Genomic DNA, 7,372 nt, shown 5'->3' with positions numbered 1-7,372 from the left:
TTGTTAACTCGATAGTATTTTGCGATATGACCAGGAGTATTACATTGATAACAGATTATAGATTTTGGATCCAGTTTATTTTTCGTAGGAGATGTCTTATTTGTCCTACTTTTCCTAAGATCAGGTTTTTTGTAAAAGTCAGGTCTTTTATAATAATATTTTTTGTTAGAAAATCTAGGTCTATAATTACTAGTTTCCTTTTTAATATTTTTATTTTGTGAACATTTTTCTTCATAGCCAAATTGTTTACAGAAAGAAACTAATTCATTTTTGAATTTATTTTGTTCCCATTTTAATTGTTTTTGTAACTTAATATCGGAACATAATTGTAAACCTACCTTTTGAATAAAACTAACCAATTCCCCATAAGTTAATTGATCATTTGGAATTTGATCATTATAAATAGATTTAATTTTATCTCTGACCTTATCTCCTAATAGAATTGGAAGCCCTGCTAAGAACTTGTAAATATTTTTTGTTAATAATAAAATCACTTTCTAAGACACCTAATTCAGGATGGTCAGAGCTATCTACCATTTGTGAATAGGTTGGTGACATTGGGGGTGATTCCTTTTCTTCCGTTTGAGAACCTTCATTGGATTCTGGATGTTGAACATCATAAAAGGGTTTTGGTATTGAACTAGAATTATCCACATCTCGTAATTCAGAACTATAAGAGGTACTAGGTGGAGGTCTAGTTTTGGAAGTGGTACTTGATGCAGAGAAAGAATTCCTTGATTGTGGACTAAATGGAGGTTTGAAAGAATTGGAAGAAGAACCTATTTGAAGATTTTGTAAATCAACTGAATGACGTCGAGAGCCGAAAGAAATGTCGACCTTTCCATCATTGGATTGGGTAATGTATTCTATATTTGTATTTTCTATTTTCTTAGGAGGTACAGCCTCCTGTAATTCCCAAGTTTTGGGTAGGGTAACATCATTCCATTTAATTGATTTTCGGATTGTCATATTAGATCTAGCTATATCGGTTTGTATCAACAAGGTTTCACCACGAGGTGATTGTCTCCACTTGCCATTTTGCAATTGTGTGTTTTGATATTTAATGTTAGCGTATCTAATAGATTTTGATCACTTAAAGAAATAGAGAAATTTGGGTAGCAATCAAAGTAGATTGGACCACTACAAAGACTTGTTTCTACAGTTCCTAGAAGGGAATCATTACAATCTAACATCCTACAGTCTCTAAGACATAGCAGGATTGAGGTATCTAATCCTTCTCAAGTTAAAGGTTTGACACTGATTTGAACTAATCCTATATGAAGATAATTATACTTAGTACGATGTTTAGCGATTGATTTTGTTGTAAATAATTTAATAGTTTCACGAGATTTAAAAAGAGGAACATCTCTTTCCTCAGTTTTGATTGTGTAATCAGATCGATTTAATATTGATAATTTAGATTCTTTTTTATAAATTTTGTTTATTTCTACTCGGGGAATATCCCAAGTATCAATTGACCTATCTAAATCCTCAAGATTAATCTCTTCTTGGTTGACGATTCTATCGCCAGATAGAGAACTAGAAGTAGAAGTCGATCTAAAAAGACGACTCATGTTTAAAAATTGAGAACAGTGCCTACTTGTTGTGAGGAACAGAAACGACTCTCAATGGTATCCTTTCAGCCTAACGAGTCGCACACAACACAACCACGGCCTCAGCACTGAACATCAACGTTTATACACTTGTTATCTAATTAAAGCAACGACATGACTCTGGCTCCGATACCATAACGACAAGGATCAGGCAAGCGCAGAAGAGACTAAGCGAGCAAAACTTAGATAGATAATTGATATTTGTGATATGGGGAGAGTATATCTAAAACAAAATTATAAACATAAAATAAGAACATAAGCATAAATTTTTGAACAAATAACAAGATTAAATAAATAAAACAAATTTAAAACCATCCATGTAGGAGGTAGCAGCAGGATAATTGAAAGAACAGATTGATAATTGAGGCGGTAAAGCCAGCCATGAATTGATATATGTAAATTGCATAATTGAAAGACTTACAGACATTTTGATATCTGTCTGTAGACTTGTAATTTAAACTTTTGTACTAACCTACTTTGGGAGGACTACTTGAGAGGAACCTTCAAGATCAAAGTTGGTTTTGATCTTCCTAGAGTGTTTCTAAGAGCGAGTATTTTTCCTCCTTTCCCTCTACCTGCCTTCTCCTTATATAGGTGGAGAGGTCAAGACATAATCATTTTTGCTTTTGCTTTTTCAACTTTTCCTGTAACTTTGACTCTTTTGTCTGACTTTTCCTGTAGCTTTGTCGATTCCTGTAGCTTTTAGTCATTTTGTCGTCTTCTTTTGCTTTGTCAGCAACTGTCACCGGTTTTGATCAAGCCACTTGAACCCGGACTTGATTAGGTACCCATTAGGATTTTTGGACCTTTAAGCAAAGTCTCCGGCTGTCAATGGTTTTGATCATTTCTTTAGCACTCACCGTTTGAAGTGGAATAGCCAAGTCGGTTGAACCCAGACTTGATTAGGTACACATTAGGATTTTTGGACATTTTAGCAAAGTCTCCAGCTGTCAACGGGTTGATTATTTCTTTACCACTCACCGTTTGAAGTGGAATAGCCAAACCAAAAACTGGGTTTGAACAGGTTTAGTCATCCAGAAGATCATCAGAATTAAAACTCTTTAAGGAGTTTTTATCGGAATTTGTTGTAGATGATCTAACAGAAGATACACTTGTATGGGCTTGTAGCTCAGAAAGAGTTTTTTGTAGGAGTTGGGTTAATTCACTTTCTGAGTTTGCGGAGACCAGTTTAGTACTAATAAATGATTTCATCCAAAGAAAATTTTGGTGGTCTTTTTCAAGGGTTTTGTTTTGAGAAGGTTTGGATGAAAGCCATTTGAGAACATTTTGTGGATAGACTCTTTCAACATTGAATTTGTCCCACCATTTACATTTAAAGGTACGAATAAGAAATGTTTGTGTACTGGGGTCGGTATGGTAACCATATTCCCAGTAGGATATCCACGAGATTGCAAATGTTGAGAAGAAATATAATAATGGTGGTAAAGTTTTGTCTTTTGGTTGGAGTTTTGAACGGAAAATATCATATCCTTCATTAACTGTTGGTGGAAGGATCTGTGGAACAGGTCCTAAGTACCACCACCATTCATTAGACCAGTATGGAAAATCATAAGTTTGATTAAATTTAAAATAGAAAAACCACGAATGTCTTTGAAATTCATTTTGAAAAAGAAATGTTTTTATCCAGGCTTCTTGGTAATCCCAGTAATTATATCCTATTTGATCGAAATTTTGAGAAAATCTTTTTGGTTTATTCAAATCCTGGCCCCATAGAGAGGGGGTTATAATCTTTAAAATTTCAACAGTGCAATGTGTGATAACCTTTTGATTAGAAGAATGGTTTTTTTTTTTTATGGATATTGAGTCAGAGTCAACAAGTATGAATTCATAAAACTTTTAAGTTTTCCTTAAATCTTGTGGCATAAAGTGTCAGTTTGTAGGAAAGATTTTTGAAACCACTTGTTGTGGGTTTTCACAGTGATATTCTCTTTCCATGAGAATAACCTTTTGAAAAATCGGTTTGTTAACATATTGAGAAATATGTTCTGATCCTGAGGATCTATTTTGTGCTAATGCAATCTCAGCAGTAGTTACTAATTCTACCAGAGATTCTTTTAAAAGTGGCTATGACTCATGTAGTGTTAGACTAGTTGTATGTACAACTAGGGATGCAACCGTTGGTTGCTTTTGTGCCTGAATTCCTAAAGCTGTTTCAGGGGTTTTTTGTAAATGAGAAATCAATACTAGGAATTCTGGATTGTTTAAAAATTTTGTAGGAATTTCTGGGTTAGAGTCTGAAGGATTCAGGGATACTACCTGTTTACCTTTAAGGGCAGTTTTTTGATCTTCTTCTTCGGCGATATCCGCCAAAGATTTCATTGGTAATATTGTTGTATCCAGAGCATCTTTGGATTCTTTTTGGGTTTGAGACCTTGTTGTTGGCATGGGTACTATTCCTCTGCCCATGCCTTGGTCTCCTCGGCCGATCATTTTTTCTATATAGATGGTTAGAGTATTGAGACTATAATGATGTATGGAACATTGTTTTAATAAATCAATATTGTTAATAAGAGGTTGGCGTATAAAAGGGAAATGTAACCAATTTCCCAAGATTCTAGAATGTATTCCATCATTGTCGACTTCCAAAGGTTTGATAAGGTCTAAAAATGGTGTTCCTAAAATAACATATTTTGTAATATTTTGTATGCCAAGAAAACCGGTGGTAAAGCCGATTCCAGAATTTTGAATAATAACATCAGATAATTTGTAAAGAATTTTTAGATTTTCACCATTTACAGATTTAATACCTTCAATTGTGGTCTCCCAAAAATTTCGGGGGACAAGATTAGCACGAAGACAGTTTAAATCAGCTCCGGAATCAACCAAAGCAATTGTATAAAAAGAATAAGAGTTTTGACCATTAATTGTAATTTTAATAAACCATTTCTGACCTATAATAATAAGGGATAAAGATTCAAGAAACGACTTGTAATATCCTGACCTGATTTTTACACTATTCATAGTTTTTTTACGCGTTGATCGAGGTGGAGTGAACCTCGATGATCGCGAACCGGGATTTGGGGAGAATAAAAATTAAATTAAGATAAAAATCTGGAAATATTTTTCATAAGTGGGGAATTTAAAAAGAAAATTTTTGGGACAAGAATCACCTTAATCGGAGTTAAATGGAATTAGTTATGATTTTTTTTAAGTTAATACGTGTATATATCTTATAAAGGTACAATGGCATTTCTGTAAAAACTGTAGGGACTACAATGAAAAGATGAATTAATTAATTAAATACCAAAACTTTTTAAATTTTTCAAAAACACCCTCTTGTTTCACGATTTTCACTCTCTCTCTCTCTCCTCTTTCTCTCTCTTCAACGGGTTTGACAGTGATTTTGTGATTCCGGCGACGATGACGGTCAGGGCTGGTATCAAAAGAAGCGTAGGAGTCAGACGAGTATAACCCAAGTGGAATCACGTCGATCGGAGCTGTGGTTAGGGAGATATCGGAGTTTGAAGTTTCCGGCCACAGTGGGTTTCTTTGGTCGATCCGGCCGAATCCGGCGACGGTTTGGCTTGATTCAGGTACCTATGAGTTCATCTCTTCGAGCTCTTCAATTTGGTGTGTGGTTTGGTCGGTTTTGGTGGCCGAATCGCCGACGGTAGTGTTGAATGGGTTTCGGTTGAGCTGACCGAGTCAGGCCGAGTTGACTCGGTTGACTGGTGTGTTGACCGGTTTGACCCTATTTCACCCGGTTTGACCCGGGTTGACACTGTTTGACCCGGTTTTACACTGTTTGACCCGGTTTCACACTGTTTGACCGGTTTCACACTGTTTGACCCGATTCGATACTGGATTTTCGTATTTTATGTTTTCCGATGTAGACGGTGACCCCGATTGAAATTCAAAGCGAGTTGACTTTCGGAGTCAGGGGTTAATCAGGGACGCGTGCGTGGTATTTGCTTTCCGATTTCCAGGTAGGGGTTTCCTTACTCTTATTTGTGATTCTGGAGTCCCGGTTTCACGGACTCTTATTATATGGTGGTTTCATCGGTTTCCGGGGGTGGAAATACGGCTTGTTATATGTTTATTTATATTCCTAGTTGATTATGATTATTGGATGGTTTTTAGGGGTGGGGTGGTTGGAGGTGATTGGAGGTGGTTGATGTAGACTGTGGGGCCCATATAGGAGCCCAATTTATTGGATATGGATTTACGATGGATGATATATATATAGACCGGGTACGTACCTGTAGACCGTCTGAGATGAGGTGCATCACAGGGGACGCTCTCTGGTGTAGGCTATGCTATCGGGATATCCGATCCTCATCCAGTTTCGGTGTGGACCTGGACTAGGAGACACCCTACGGGGATTAGGGTGGGTCCAGGGGTGGATTATGGATTACGAATTATGAATTATGGATTTTGGAGTGGATTATGGATTTCTGGTGGCTGGGGTTCATGGTTACAGTGTTATATAGCCTTATCGGCTACTATGTTACTTGATTGGATCGTCGATGATTGCTTATTTTTTGTATTGCTTATTCTGCTTCATATTCCTGGATTTCTTATATATTTTTTGATATCGGTGTTTCCTTTCTACGCCCTACTGAGCTTTGTAGCTCACCCCTCTTCTTTATTCTCTTTCGGGTGAGTTCGGTACAAGAGATGGTGGTCAGTGACGGGTTGCGTGAGCTGATGTGTAGCCTCGAGCCGACTATTCTAGCAGGGCGTGGATTTTGGTATTGTATTTTGTGTATATTACACGGTTTAGTATCGAGTGGATATATTTTACTGATCCGCTGTTGTATATTTACTCCGGTGGTTCAGGTGGTTATCATTATTATTATTACATATGTTTATTGGGTTTAATTATCGGTATGGGAGTTGGTTCGGGGGATTGGGTGTCCCCTGCCAATCACTTCTCTGTGGGTATAGGTACACTTCGGTATACCTTAGGAGATAGGGGCGTGACAGTTTGGTATCGGAGCTGTAGGTTTAGAAACTTACAGTGGTTAGGTTACCTAGGTTATCTCGTTGGCTACACATCATGCGCTTCCCGGCTGACCTGGTGAGTTTTTATTTTTGGTGTTTCTTGCTTTTGGATTTATGTATACGTGTGTTATATTTTCCAGATATGGTGGACACACGTAGTACCCGGGGGCGAGGACTGGGACGGGGTAGGGGATGACATGGGGCGGATGAGCCTCAGGGGGTAGAAGAGGCGGGTGTGCCCGAGGTAGCCCCGTTAGAGCGTGGGCGAGGACGGAGAGGTAAGGGTGCAAGACGTGGTAGAGGTGTGAGACGTGGGAGGAGTAGGGGTAGGGGTAGGGGCAGGTGGGGAGTGTATATAGACCCAGTGGATGATGTTGAGGACGATCAGGAGGTACCACCGGTACAGCCAGCACCACAGGGGTAGAGGCGGTAGTGACCACTTTACGACAGAAGGTCCAAGATGTTACTGAGTTGGTGTGAGCTCTTGGGCAGACTGTTACGGGACTTGTGACGCAGATTGTTGCTCCAGCCCCAGTTGCATTACAGGCACTTATTGAGGGTCCAGCATTGGTTCCGGCTCTGGGTGGGTTACAGGAGGGTGTAGGACAGATTGAGGCAGCACAGGTAGCTCATTTGGTGACTGACACTTCAATCAAGGAGCTAGCCGAGTTGCGGAAGACGAACCCTCTGGTTTATAGGGAAGTGATAGATCCAGTGGCAGCAGAGGAGTGGCTTCGCCAGCTACGTAGGAAGATGACTTCCTTGCGGATTCCTGAGGAGATGAGGGCTTTATT

The sequence above is a fragment of the Tripterygium wilfordii genome, chromosome 18 (genome assembly GCF_013401445.1).
Source record: "Tripterygium wilfordii isolate XIE 37 chromosome 18, ASM1340144v1, whole genome shotgun sequence".
Classification (NCBI taxonomy): domain Eukaryota; kingdom Viridiplantae; phylum Streptophyta; class Magnoliopsida; order Celastrales; family Celastraceae; genus Tripterygium; species Tripterygium wilfordii.
The sequence above is the reverse complement of the archived record's forward strand: the minus strand, read 5'-3'. Positions refer to the sequence as shown.